Here is a 15,834-nt window from a genome sequence, read left to right on the forward strand (position 1 = left end):
GCTTGGGCTTGTCAATGCCAAGCAACTCTCCATGATGTTAGCCCCTACTTAGTAGCCCATTGAGTGTTTGACCAGGACCTGTAGTTTATATAGTCTTTGTTTTGGTTTCAATCATCATACTATCTATCATGTGTGTTAATCATGGACATTCATTTTGTGTGTATTTGTGGTTGGATCATTATCTCCATTAGCATAGTAGGAGTGGACCTAAGGGTTCCATGTGGTTGGGAGGCATAGCTACCCATACCACTATTGGGGACTAGTGTATAGAGGCAGTCTTTTGTCCTAGTGTGACCACTACTAGACTTTTCACTTGGTGCTTCAAGTTTCTAAGTATGCTTCCTTGTGATTTATGCTTTCTTTGGGATCCTTTCTTATCATGTGTAGATGATGTTAGTTATTGACACATTTCCTTATTTGATGATTAGCATATGATAGATGATGTTATCTAGATTTATAGGATTATCTTATGCTTTACTCCTAGCATGTTAGATTTCCTTATGCTTATGTTGTAGCATGTTTTAATAGTGACATCCCTATATGATAGTATCAATGATCTGATTGGTAGCTTGGGATGTAATGCATGAGGGATGGCTAGGGTCCACAATGGCCTTATAATGTTATTATGGTTGGGAGGAACCATGTACTTATTTTGGTTGTACTATTCATTGTGATGTTATTTCTGTTATTGCAATGTTTCTTTAGTACACTACAATGTTTCCTTTCCTAGTTTCCCTTCACTGCTTGTTAGATGGTTAGAATGTGTTTACGTCTTTTAGTAGTGTGTTTGAGTGTTCACGCCTCAAATTGTTGATTTGGTACTCCACAATGTGGAGATTTTGAACTCAGTTTAAACCTGTTGTTTGTTCTTAGGAGTTATTCTTGCTTTCTTGGGTGACCATGTTTCAGCATGGAGCAATACAATTTTTTGTCACACGCCCATTAGAATTCTGTCATGTGGTCCCTGATTGTGTCACACACCTCTTTGAGTTATGTCATGCAATACTTTCTAGTATCGTACCCCCTTTGATGAAGTGTCATACGATACTTGAAAAGTATTGCACACCCTTGAGAGAAGTATTGTCTAATCCCTAAAAGTGTCAACTTGTTTCTTTAGAAATGTCATGCAATACTAGAAAGTATCGCCCAGTGATGATTTAAAGTATCGCCTGGTATTCGTGAAAACCTGTCTGGGAAAATAGTAGGCACTTTTCGGTAAGACTTAAACTATTTGGAAAGTGTTTAGGGTACCCTCTTAAGTGTTCTCCAATTCTTCAGTGTCACATTTTGAATTCAGAATGCTTAGATTCAAATTCAATTATGCATCTTCCATTATCAATCGTTTTGATCAGTAGTGGCATTTGGAGATCCGTTGGTGTCAGGATGTTTGGTTTTTCTTCCATTTTGATCATTGTTATCCTCGTATGTTGTTTCTAAGTGCATTCATATATATATATATATATATATATATATATATATATATATATATATATATATATATATATATATATATATATATATATATATATATATATATATATATATATATATATATATATATATATATCTTGGCTTGTATTTCATCCTTGTTCCAAGGGTCTCCAGGTGGGGCATTACAATAGGGTTGTCATATTTTTCTTCTGTTGGTCATGATCGTCAGTCTGGGTTTCTAATTCTATATCTTTGTGCTAGTTGTCTTTTATTGTGGTTTTACTTTCCAGCTATTTTTTGTTAGAATGTTACTTGTAGGTTTTAGGTCCTTGTTGTACACTTGATTTGTGTCATGCTCTAAACCATTCTATCCAAACGATTCTATGAGTTGGAATGCTTAGATTCCGGCTTAGAGCTCTTTATCCATGGAGTGCAAGAAGCTAGTATTCAAGCATGAAGGCTCTCAGCCAAGCCTTAGAAATGTGCTTCTTGCTAGTAAACCATGCAACGGGAGGTTCTTTGAGACAAGAGAAAGAATGCAAGTGTCTACAATGAGTTCCTCAAAGATGCAATGCAAGATGGAAGACTAAACTTGAATGGAAATGCAAGATGCAACTATGCTAAACATGGATGAGAGTATTACAAAACCAAATATTTAAACTATGTGAGATTATTGAAAGACATCAAAGCTAACCTAAAATGCAACTATGTTAGGAATGCCATATGATCTTATGCTAATATGATGGAATGAGAGAATGAGACAAGAAATGAGAAGTTCTCCACAAAGCTCCAAAGAAACCTATTAGAAAACCTGCAGCATGACAATATTCAAAAGATGGATCCCTTTTGAGGGGGAAAGCTCTCTCCCTTTTAAAGATATATGGATGGTAGAGATCAAGATGAAGATGGTGGATGATCAACGGTGGAATTCGAAAATAGGAGTGATCCATGTGCACACACAAGTCAACCAATAGAATATAAGTTGACTTGTCACATAAGACAAAAAGTCTTACAAACCTTTTCTTTTAATTGTAAAATAGAAAAAGGACTTTATGTGTGCACTTTAAGTGGGTTAGAAGAATGGGGTCTTTTATTTAATTAAAAGGGGACATGTTCTTTTAATCAAATAATGAACTTAGGATAGCATAGTCAAACTATACGTTATAATCAAATAAATTGATTATTAGCAATTTGGTCTAGGTAAATGATTAAATTAATTTAGCCAAAATGTTGAAAAGGGGGCTAATAGTCTAGATGACCATTTTTAGCTGATTACATTTGCCCCTCTTTGACTAATGTGTGATCGATCTGGGAACACATTATGTCAAAGAAAATAGAAGCTAAATAGGCAGCAATAAAAATAGATATCTGATTTCAAAAAATGAAATGCAGAAATAGATAGCAAGTCCTGAATGCACAGCCTGATAGCGGTAGTACTGAAAATTAGGAAGATGATGTTAGGATCCGAAAAGAATTCTAACATGTAGCAAAGTGAATAGATCGAGAGCAAGTGAGAAGATCAAACAAATGCTCCTAAGAAATAGATAGTTGTAGCAATCAGTGATAGAGTATTTCTGCCCCCTCGGGATCAAAATTGAAATGAGGTAAGGGGATGCAAAAATTGGCTAGACATGAGAAAATTAGAATATAGCAATGTCCAAGATGACAGATAGATGATTAGAGCCCAAGAATGACTATAAGAAAGTGATGAAATGCCCCAGTTTGACTAGAGTTGACCTTGAAGGATATAGCATAAAAATTAGGTCAAAATGAGTAGAAAGGTGATTTTAGACATGAAATAGTGAATTGAAGTAGATATGAAGTATGGAAATGATGAAGACATGAATTAATGAAGATGCCCCAGTGATGATTCAGAGATTAGACCTAAAAAGGTCAGCTAACTGCTCAGAAGAAAGTAGAATTTTAAAATGCGATTTTGACCATCAAGATGAACTCAGATTTTGATTTTGATCCCAAAAATGGATCCAAGACATCGAAATTAGCTAGGGGTGCAATTTTTGCACAATTTTGAGGAGTTTTAAAATTTAGGTCAAAATGAGGTTGGAGGCTATAAAAGGGGTCCAAGTGTCATTTTCACTATTCATTTGTCTTTTTGTGATTTGAGAAATTTTTTGTGGTCCACATAGCATCATGGCTCAGGCAAACATTCCTCTTCATCGACACCATTTCGAGCGCAGCCGGTTGCACAACCGGCCAAAGTGATATGGGGCGCCAGTAAGTGACTACCTTTTTGTTGCTTTTTCAAGCTTTTTGTGAGTTTTTCGCACGTTTTTAAGTTTTTTGAAAAAAAGTTGTGTGATACTTTTAAAGTATTGCACGGTCTCAGAAATATTATCGTGCGACACATTTTTTCGAAAAAAGTGTCGCACCGTTCAGGAAAATGTGTCGCGTGGGTGACCCAAATGTTGCACGACACGGTGCAAAATGTCGCACAACATAAAAATGTCGCACTCGTATTTAAAAAGGTGTCGCGCGACACTGTTTCAAAAAAAGTGTCGCACTCTCTTTGTAAAAAGTGTTGTACAGCTAGTTTTGTTGTTTTTCTGAATGCTTTTTTCATCATGTGACTATTACTGATGATTGCTTGTTTTACTTGGACAGGAGGTATTCTCGGCATTACAGATTAGAGCTCCCAGGGTGGTTGGTTTGCGCATTGTGCAGCATTTGAGCGATGAGGAGAAAACTGCGCTAGTGGCTATGGGCTTGCGTTGGGTTGTACAGATGCCCCATATTCGAGCAAACCATGGTTTGTTGTCTACACTGGCAAAGAGGTGGCATAGCGAGCATAACACCCTTCACTTACCGACCGATGAGGCATCGATTACCTTGGAGGACGTATATCGCATTCTGTGAGTGCCATGCCATGGCGAGCCAGTAAGTTACTTGGTTAGTAGTTTGTTGATTTAGCCATTTCAATGTTGGATGCCAGGTGTACTGATGTTAAGTTTTGGTAATGGCACAGGTGTACTATGATACGACCCCGACAGAGGGGCGAGAGCGAGTGCAGGAGCTTTTCCAGGATGTGACCATTCTGGATCATCACCTGAGTTGGGAGAGATTGATGACTGAGTATGGATATGATTATCCTTTTCCCATCTTGTTATGTTCTTTGGTAGCCCAGGCCCTGGTGATAGATCGAGGCCAGAAGGGCTTTCCACTAGGATGGGGTCGACTGGTATATGATCTGATCTCTCGACCACGCAGGATGGCATGGGGGCCTACGATATTGGCAGAGATGTACCATGAGCTTCATGAGATAGTATATCATGAGGGTGGATCATGGGCATGCAGAGCAGTGTTAGCACAGATCTGGGCTTGGGAGCACATCGCTGTGATCCGACCACGGGGGTAGCCATGAGAGCGCAGCCAGCCGTACATTTTTTGCTATAAAGGTTTCATCCCATAGAGGCATAGTGGAGATGTGACCTATTACCGACACATGTTTGATGAGCTAACAGCATTCACATGGTGACCATACCAGGAGTGTCAGCGATGGTTAGATTCATGGGAGTTAGATTACATGCGATATAGCAGACCGCTGGTGGGTTGAAGCACAGACATTGTGGAGCGATTTGTGATCAGTCACGTATGGCGACAGTTTGCAAAGCAACAGGTGGTGTCAGTGGAAACTACTACCTATGCCCGAATGTGCATAGATGAGGGATTGGGATGGCTACCGATGCTGGAATATCAGACAGCAGTTCGAGATACCGCAACACTAGTGGTGACTCCCTGGGATTATTGCCCAGATGTGGCAGATGCAGGGGCTGAACCAAGGTATCTTTATGAGATGCAGAGACACCCATTCCCCCGATTCACACATCCAGATTTAGCACCTACAGGAGTGGGAGGTGGAGGTGGCGGCGGAGGAGGAGGAGGCAGAGGAGGAGGGAGAGGGGGTATGTAGATGGAGGGGGAGAGTTCCCAAGTAGGGTGAAGGAGGATGTGAGCGTAGGCGAGGCAGGTGGCAGAGGAGTCCTCAGAGTCTAATGGTGATGATGGTGGAGAGGAGGAGGTGCCCTTAAGGAGATGGCGAGCAGTGAAGGTAGAGGCACCTGCAGAGCAGCCAGCAGGAGGAGAGGAGGAGGTGCCCTTGAGGAGACGGCGAGCGGTGAGGGTAGAGGCACTTGCAGAGAAACCAGCAGGAGGAGGGGAGCAAGGTGCGAGGAACTATGCCTTGGAGTTAGAGCTGCAGGCAGTTCGGGTGACCATTGCAGTACGGGATCAGCAGCTGATGGATGAGCGAGCACGAGCAGATGAACTGCGTCAAGAGCAGGATGTTGCGAGGCAAGAGGCAACGCATCATGGTGCCCAAGCTACATACTATTATGCCGCCTATAGGAGTGTGGTACCACCAGGATAGGGTCTTCCTGATTATTCAGAGTGAGCAGGCAGATCAGAGGGTGCAGTGCAGGCACCAGATAGGAGACAGGCTCGTCCACCAGGGCCAGCACCAGCCGCAGAGGGTGGCAATCAGACATGACATTGTGTTTTGATTTGCACCTTATGTATTTTTGAGACATATATCCAGAATTTGGATCTCACATTTGTATATGTACCATGACACATTTGATATATATATGAGATACTGGGTTTATCGATATTCTTGTGTACTTGTCTCAAAATGTATGTTTCAGCTTTCATGTGATGTTTCAGTTTTTGTTTTCAGCTCATGTATGTGTATATGCTTATGTGTATTGTTTTTGGTCTCTCATATGGGTGGTATAGATTTAAATGTTTTTGTGAAAATGTGACACTTGGATAGATCGTATATGATGATTTTTGGATTAACCCCTTGTGATGATAGGTTAGCAAAGAAATGTAGCGAAAGATTAAGAAGGTGAAAAGACAAGTAGAAGCGAAAGATAAAAGCAGCTAACTGATATGTCCATGAAAAAGATGAAGAGAGAGAGCTCTTCCCCCATGTAGGAATGTGCAACTAGAAAAATGACATGAACCTAAAATGCAAGATACTATGCAAAGTGGCTTACCAGCAAGAAGCGCATAACATTTAGACTCTTAATTTCATCATTGAGCATTTATTAGGGACATCATGAGATCATACAACCATCACTAGTATAACTATGAGGATATGAATATGATCAATATCAGATAGGTATGTGGAAATCCAATCTAAGCATCAGAGACATGTAAGTCAAGATAACTACGCGATTAGATTTCCTAAGTTTAATTTAGCAAGATCACACCTGTATCAAGGCATAAGCGCCAGGATAAACCCTGAGTGCGGTCTTGCAAAACAGTCAAGGATGATAAATTTATAAGTCAAAGTGTTGAATAGGACAAGCACGAATGCTTACAACACTATAGACAAACAAAGTATACCCACAGGCAGAAATCAAGAAGACATACCCTATGCCCCCAGTCTTCTAGTCAATGACATCCTCGAAAGACTATTAGGGAGGGAACACATGGCAAAGAAATCATCATAGATAGCACACAAAGTAGATAAATATCAGCATAGCTCAGTCATTTAAGTGTTAAAGTGCGTGTGTGTAAGTCACTTGGCCATTCCTTCTAGACTTGATTCTGATAGTGAGAAATATCGTGACATCAGAGACCATAGGTAAACTATTTGTAAAGTGGTTAAAAACACTTGATGTCAAAGTGGGTGGGGGTAGTGTTGAGAAACACTATTTTTTGAGTTGTCAAAGGAACCCTAATGCACAAGAATACCTCAATAGGCTAAGTAGTTATTCCCCCAAGATGAGGACAAGAAACAATTCCAAGCTAGGAAATGTGTAGCGAAGTGGATGATTGAGATTGATAGACATAGGTGCAAGGGTTTCAAGTAGCGCTTGTTTCCAGGTTTTCACCACTTGACAGATTTTTTTAGGACTTTTTTCAATTTTTTTGTATTTTTCAATTTTTTTTTTTTTTTTTTTTTTTTTTGGTGATACATCAAAGTGAGGTTTTCACTAAGATGATCATTTTTTCAGGACATTTTCTGATTTTTAGGATTTTTTCAGGATAATAGATATATACAAGGTAGCTGAGCAGCAAGCCTCTAAGTATAGAACTTCTTCAAGTGTAGGATGTTGATAGGCTCTGCAAGTTCTTCACCTTCTGATGTAGACAACTGGTAAGCACCAAACCCAAATGCTGCTGTGATAATGTAAGGACCCAACCAGTTAGGTTCAAATTTCCCTTTATGTTCCCGATTTTGCTGATTTTTGGGATTCTCTCTAAGCACGAGTTCACCAACTTGGAACTCATGGGGGTTAACCTTCTTGTTATATTGTGTAGACATGCGCTTCTGATAAGCTCTCATGTGATCAAAAGCAGCCTTGCGACGTTCATCCAGAGTCTCTAATTCCTGTACTCTCATAGCTCTATGATCTTCATCAGTTATTAACCCATGTAAGGAGACACACAAAGAAGGTATCTCAACTTCTAATGGGAGAACAACCTCAGAGCCATAGACTAGAGAAAAGGGTGTAGCCCCTGTAAGAGTACGAATAGAGGTTCTATAGGCCCAAAGTGCCGAATTTATTTGCAAGTGCCAATCTTTCCCAGACTTGTGAACTGTGCGGTGTAGGATTTTTAGCAGTGTTTTATTAGAGGCCTCAGCTTGGCCATTCCCTTGGGGATAGTAAATGGAGGACCAGTGTTGTTTAATTCAAAAAAATTTGCACAGCTATTTTAAGTCCTTATTCTTGAACTACCCTCCATTATCCGTAACAATAGAGGATGGGATACCATATCGGCAAATGATGTGATTCAGTATAAATAGGGCAACATGTTTGCCTGTAGCAACAGATAATGGTACAGCTTCAACCCATTTAGTGAAATACTCTGTTGCTGTGATGATGAATTTATGACCGTTGGATGAGCTTGGATGAATCTTTTCTACCAAGTCAAAGGCCCATTGCTGAAATGGACAATATGTCACAAAAGGGATAACTCTCACCCGGGAGCATGTATGAAGTTGCCATGGAGCTGACATTTCTAACAGGACTTTGCATAGCGCACAGCATTAGCTTGCATGGTGGGCCAGTAATAACCCGTCCTAAGCAATTTTTGAGCAAGTGCAAGGCCATTAGAATGTGCCCCACAAATGCCATTGTGGACTTCGGTAAGTGCCTTCTCAAAATCTTCTAGCTCTAAACACCTAAGCAACGTTCTGTCTAGACCCTTCCTATACAAGTCACCAGAGACCAAAGTGTAGTGTGAAGCATTGCAAAGGAGTTGGCATTTTTGGTTGCGCATGAGGGTTTCAGGAATAACCTGATCACATAGGTAGGAGAAAATAGCCGCATAGCGGGAGGAATCGTGACCCACAACAGTGTAGATCACCTGGTTATCTGAGGAATCATAGGCTGGATGGCACAATTCTTCCACCAGGAACTCAAATCGCGATTCATGATCTTGTAATTGGAGGATAGATGCTAAGGTGGCCATAGCATCAACAGCCTTGTTTTCTGCTCTAGGAATTTGTTGGAATGTTACAAAGGTAAAATAATTCCTTAGAGCATCTATCAACTTTTTATAAGGGATCAACTTGTCATCCTTTGTTTGATATTCATTATTCACTTGGTTCACAACCAGTTGAGAATCCCCATAGATGTGTGGCTTAGTTATTTGCCATTCAAGGGCCATTTTGATCCCATTTGTTAATGCTTCATACTCTACAATATTGTTTGTACATGAGAACAATAATTTGTAGGACTTTGGGATCGTATAACCATGAGGGGAAACAAACAACACCCCTACTCCTACTCCATTTTGTGTATGGGATCCATCAAAAAACATCTTCCATGTTATGTCAGTAATGTTCATGATCGAGGCATCTGGAAACTCAATTTGCATAGGTGCTACATCTTCAAGTGGGAAGTCAGCCAATTGGTCAGCTATGGCCTGTCCTTTGATTGCCTTACGTTCAACATACTGAATGTCAAATTCGGAAAGAATCATCATCCATTTAGCAAGGTGACCAGTAAGTGCAGCTTTACTTAATAAATATTTCAAAGGGTCTATCTTGGCAATCAAGTGAACTGTGTGGGCCAACATATAATGCCGAAGTTTTTGGGAGCCAAAAACTACAGCAAGGCATGCCTTTTCTATACTTGTATAATTTAGTCCATAAGTCACCAAAGTTTGACTGATATAGTATATGGCTCTTTCTTTACCCGTCTCATCACTTTGGGCTAAGAGTGCTCCTAGAGAAGAATCCGTAGCTGAAATGTACAAAATCAAAGGTTTTCCCATAATGGGTGGCATCAAAATTGGTAGTTTTTACAAGTAACCTTTGATTTGGTCTAAGCTTTGTTGACAGTCACTGTTCCAAATATGGGTAGATCCTTTATGCAAATTTTTATTGAAAGGTTGAGCCTTATCAGCTAATTGAGAGATAAATCTTCTTATGGATTGTAGCCATCCTTGCAGACCTCTAAGTTGACTGATAGTCTTTGGTGGAGGCATATCCATGATAGCTTGGACCTTTTCAGGGTCAACCTCAATGCCTTTTGCTGAAATGATATAACCTAGCAATTTTTCAGAAGTGACACCAAAGGCACATTTTTTTGGATTCAGCCTAAGTTGGAATTGTTCCATATGGTCCAATATCAAACTAAGGTCTTTGAGATGTGTGTCTCATTTCTTTGATTTTTCCAATGTGTCATCAACATAGTCTTCCATGTTTTTATGCATCATATCATGAAATATGGTTGTCATTGCTCTTTGATATGTAGCGCCAACATTTTTGAGCCCAAAAGGCATGACATTCCAGCAAAAGGTACCCCATGCACATGTAAAGGCTGTCTTTTCTTGGTCTGCTGGAGCTATCTTTATTTGGTTGTACCCAAAAAATCCATCCATGAGCGAGTACATCTCATAACCCGCAGTCATGTCCACTATCATATTGATGTTTGGTAGTGGAAAGTCATCCTTGGGGCATGCTTTATTGAGATCTCTAAAATTAGTACAAACTTGTATGGATTTGTCATGCTTGGAGACAGGTACAATGTTGGAAATCCACTCGGCATAATCAATGGCCCTAATGAAGTTTGCATTCAATAGTTTTTCTAACTCTGTCTTGACCAGTAGGGCCACATGTGGATGCATTTTTCTCAACTTCTGTTTGACTGGCTTGACATCTGGTGAGATTGATAAGTGATGCATGATGAGATCTGTATCAAGCCCTGGCATGTCAGAGTATGTCCATGCGAATTTGACCTTCTTGTCTTGAAAGAATTGAGCAAACTGTGTCTTTTCTTCGTCTGACAAAGATTGAGCTACATGGATAATATGAGGACATTCTTCTGTTCCCAAGTTGATAGGCTATGTAGGTTCGACTAGAACCGAAGATCTATCCTGGAAATAGCTTGGTAGACTACCAAGTACCTCATCTGCAAGTGCCTCAGAGAGGTTTTCACCATTAGTTACACCTTTATTTTTACTTTTTTGAGGGTCAGACACCGCCACAATGTGGTTTTCGCCGTCTGATCGCTTATTTTTCCTTTTAATTTTTTGACTAAGGTACTTGATATCTAATTCTGTCATGTTAACCGTGGGTTTGCTGGTGGAAGAAATGACAAGTTCAATTGCATTTAGATAACAAGCAATCTCATAGTCATTTTGGAAAGACTGTATTTCAGGTCTTTGATTTTGGATAGATCAATCTATGAGATCTGGGTAAATTAGCGAGAGTGAGGGAGAAGTTTCAATGTGATTGATATGGAAGGAGTCATCTCTGGTGACCTATGAAGTTGAGCCTATAGAAAATGTCGCAAAAGAGTCTAGCTCAGGAATAGTCCTGGAGGAACTAGCGTGATCCATTGAGACATGTTGTGAGTCAAACCCATCCGACCCCCATACTAGACCATTCGACTACATCGGGTTGGGTTGCATAGGCATGAATGACATCCACCCCTAGCTCACAAGATGCATCAAAGAGGCTTTCCCACTCATACTCATGAGAATCTGTACTTTGACCCCTATCTATGAGATGAGCAATATTCTGCCTAATTCGTCCTCTATTTATGTCCTCAGAAGTAGACCCTTCTTGTTCCTGTTGTTGGGAGGTAGAAGCTTCTTCATTATTAGCAGTCACTATTTCTTCTCCCCAAAGGAGGGAAGTGAGAGGAATAAAGTCTTCGTCTTGTGTAGTAGTAGCAATTATGGGAGAGTCATCATCCTCCGATTCACTAGACATGAGCAATCTTCGATCACAGTTTGGTGCATTATTGTCTAGCCCAAAGCCTAGACCAGCGGTGTCTTGAGCATCACGACCTTGAGTGTGACTTAAAGGTTCAACTAGAGCGTTCTTACAACCAGTTAAGGACCCGTGGCCCTGGTAGCCCATTTTTGTCAGAAATTTATAGCCTTTTCCATATTTTTTGGGAGAAATAGGGGTAGTCATTGTAACCTCCTCATCTTCCTCTTCTCTGTAGATCCAGTCCCTAATGGCTTGTTCTTCCTTCTCTGCTTCCAGTGGTATGGAAGATTGCACAAAAGCGCCAAAAAGTGTCATAGCAGAAGCAGAAGACTTCTTTGCAATAGTTGGTTTCCCATAAGACTGAGGGGAAATTGGTAAGGCAACAATAGAGTCCAAAGTGTACTCGCCCATACCAAGGCTCATCATTTTTAGTTTTTGTTCACATTCTGTGAAAGATGGTGCTAGCTCATGAGAAGAGTGATTGTGTGGGACTAGTGTTTCAGCAGTAGATAATGTGTTGATAGACATGGAGTTGTCGCCGGGGACAACTACTTTAGTACCATTAAAAGGGAACTTAATGCACTAATGGTATGTAGAGGGTACTGCTTGCATATCGTGAATCGATGGTCATCCCAACAACAAGTTGTATGCAAGTGGTATGTCTAAGACTTGGAAAATGACATTCTTCTCAACTGGACCAACTTTGATTGGAAGTACATTTAGACCTTTAGAAGGCCTTTCAACCTCATCATAGGCCTTTATAGTGATCTTGCGCTTAGGATCGATGGCAAATTCATACATGCCCAATTGTTGGATTACATTGAACGAAATGATATTTAACCCTGCACCATTGTCTATCAGGACTCAATGGACGCAGGTACGAAAGATTTGAACTTCGATATGAAGAGCAAGGTTATGGGGATGACTGAGAGCTCGTTCATCTTCTTCAAAAAAGGTGAGATAGTGAGGCGAGGAGATGTGGTTCACCATAGCTTGGAATTGTTTCACATCAATATATGTGGGAACATTGGCAGAACGTAAAGATTTCTCAAGGATATCCCTGTGCAAAGGAGATAACTCTAGCAATTCAAAAATGGAGATTTGTGCTTGCGTGCGTTGCAATTGGCTAACAAGATCATAGTTGGAGATTTTGGAAGTAATTGGTTGTTTAGACAATGAAGCATTTTTAGGATCATTAGCAACTTTTAGGACAACCTTAGATTGCCCCCTAGTGACAGTGTTGAGTGGTTCACCTTGAGAAGATGAAGACTCAGCCACTCGGAGTACCACCTTGGGTCTAGTATCAGTATGATCTTGAGGAGTGGATCGTGTCCTTAAGACGACTCTTGGTCGTTCATCTTCAGCATCATAATTTGGCCAGTTGTCATTGTTGGAGCTTGCCATACATATGTATTCAATGGGCTCAAGCATGCTTATAACATTATCAGTGTCAGCGTAAGCATAACTGATTTTGGCATCATTATTCTTTTTGGCAGCTACCCTTGAGGTCTCACCCTTTTCATATTCAGGTAATGGTTTTTGGAAAGCCTTATGATCAGTATTCTTAACAAGGCCATCTATAACAACTTTGCTAGCTTCGATGAGGTCTTGAATTACATCTTTGAGTTTGAAGCAATTCTCTGTGTTATGTCCCTTACTTCGGTGATAGTTGCAAGTATGATCTTCTCTCCACCATGGAGGTCTAACGGGTGGATCGTAAGGACGTGAGTTGTCTGGCAAGGTAACCAATTTGTTTGCAATTAAGGTTTTTAAAACCACTTCATAAGGTTCGACCATAGGTGTGTAAACACGTCGCTTCTTTGCAAATTTAGAGCCTTTGTCAAAGGTTTGTGGTTTTGAACCTTCTTGTTGCTTTGCTGCATAGATGGCATTGGAAAGGTTAAATGCAGGTTCCTTAGTCTTAGGAGTGTCCACTACTCCGTCATTGACAACATACTTGTTTTTGTTCCAAGGTTTTCCTTTGTCTTTACCGTTTCCATTGTTAATTCTATCCTTGTTTATGGAAATATCACCTCTTTTGATAGCAACATCCTCAATGCGATATGCACTTTCTACCATGGCATTGAAGGATGTGAATAACTATTTTCTTAGATCAAAGTATAATTCGAGTACAAGCGTATTGACAAAAATGTCAATTTTTTCAGCCTTAGGCACTTGCTGAGGATACTGAGAGTATAAAGATCTCCATCATTGGAGGTATATTGCAAAAGATTCTCCTGGTTTTTGTTTGATGTTGCATAAGTCTAGCACAGTCACAAGATGTTGAATGTTGTATGAATATTATTGGATGAAGCGTTGCGCAAGTTCATCAAATGTTTTAAGAGGAGGACTCAATTTTGTGAACCATTCCTCAGCTTGTCCTCTTAGACTTCTAGGAAACAAACGCATAAGAAAGGTGTCTTCATGCATAAAGTCCATGCTAATAGCATAGAAATGTCTCACATGGTCGTGAGGGTCACCATTTCCATCGTATTTTTCATACTTAGGAACCTCTATATCCTTAGGAAATGGCAGCATGTATAGACTCCTATCGAATGGAAGAGCGCAAATTGATTCAACAAATGATGTCTTAGGTGGCTCTTTTGAAGTTTGTAGTTGTGCAAATTATTTCCTTAGTTCCTGTATTTCTTCCCTTAAGATTTCAGCCTCAGTGGGCTCTCTTTTTGGAATAATTTGTTCAACATTAAAACCTTGAGGGAGTTTCCATCCCCTAGCTGTCATGTATCGGAAGTATTGGTCTCCATTTTCCTCTAAAGCTCTAAGCATTAGTTTTTGGGCGAAGCCATCTTGTTGAAATTTGATCACGTCTTCGCTAGTTACTTCTTCATCACTATCATGATGAGATGGTTTAGGTGAAGGACATGCGCTAGCGGCAGCTCTAGGAGTCCTTAGAGGTGTGTGATTACCATCATTTTTTTCAAAGGGATTTCAAGGACAAGTTCCTTTATATCCTTCATAGCGTGCCTGATTATCAGTTTCAGCTTGTTGATTTCCTCTCTCCATAGCGTATATAGCCTCCAAAGTCTTTTGGGTTTCATGTGCTTGTTCTTCTAAGCGACGTTTAATTTCATCAGGGTGCACCATAGTGACTATACCACTCGTATCCTCGGGTATCTCAAAGGGTGTACCAAATGGATTTTCAAAACTATAAAGTGGGTTGTGCCGAATGTTAGCTGTTTGTGTTTGAGCAAATTTGAGATTCTTATCACAAGGTTGTTTGCGAGGAAGTTTGGGTGGTGTCTCCAATTGCTTGAAAATGAAAGGCGTGTGGCTACCGTTACCAACTTGATATCTAGTTGTGACCGGCATGTAAAGAGTTGTCTTTGTTTAGTAGGACAAGAAAAGCGAGCTGAATTTGAAGCTTTTACGATCAGGACTAGTCACTTGTGAAAAATGTGATAGATGGCTTGTCAAACAGTGCTCAAGATCTTACAGCACGGGTGACTCGAGCTAAGCGGACGAGCGAGAAGCTCAATAGCGGATAGTTAGAATAAAATAATAGCTAAATTTTGACAAGTGATTCATCAAAACATTTCAAGACTTACATTCGACGGACTAAACTCATCTTTTCGACCTAGGACAAATTCTTCGCACACTGATACGTAGCCAGGATCAAGGGTGACCAGCATGACGCTCCTTAGACCAAACAAATCCAACGGCAAACTCTGTTTTTGACCCAAAATGACTCTAGGCGATACTTTCTCAAAAGGAGGGCAACATAAGTTCAAAAAATAGTGTCGCGCGACAGAATTTCAGGAACAGTGCGACACATTTTTCTCAGGCGATAGATATTTGGACCGAGTGCAATAGAATCTTGCATACAGCGCGATATAATTTACCAAGACATGCGACAGAATTTTTTGAAAAAATGCCACGCGATATTTCTTCTGAAAGCGTGCAACAGAGTATCAGTTTTGTGCAAAAAAGTCTTTTTTTTTGGTTTGAAGTTCATTTCAATTTGTCAATCAAACAGTCATTTTAATCAGATAGCGTTCCGTTTTAGTTCATATCAGTAAACAACAAGGTTTGCAAATAGTAAGTGTTGTAACATGTCTCAAAACAATTGATCAAGGGTAAAAACAACCTTGTCAATACGCATTTGGGATATCAGAACGGCCTTCCTAACAACTTTTTATCGAAATGTTTATGTTGCGAGAAAATTAACACTGGTCAAAACATCGAAAACA

The sequence above is a fragment of the Cupressus sempervirens genome, chromosome 2 (assembly GCF_028749045.1).
Source record: "Cupressus sempervirens isolate cs-2001-9-10 chromosome 2, ASM2874904v1, whole genome shotgun sequence".
In the NCBI taxonomy this organism is placed as follows: domain Eukaryota; kingdom Viridiplantae; phylum Streptophyta; class Pinopsida; order Cupressales; family Cupressaceae; genus Cupressus; species Cupressus sempervirens.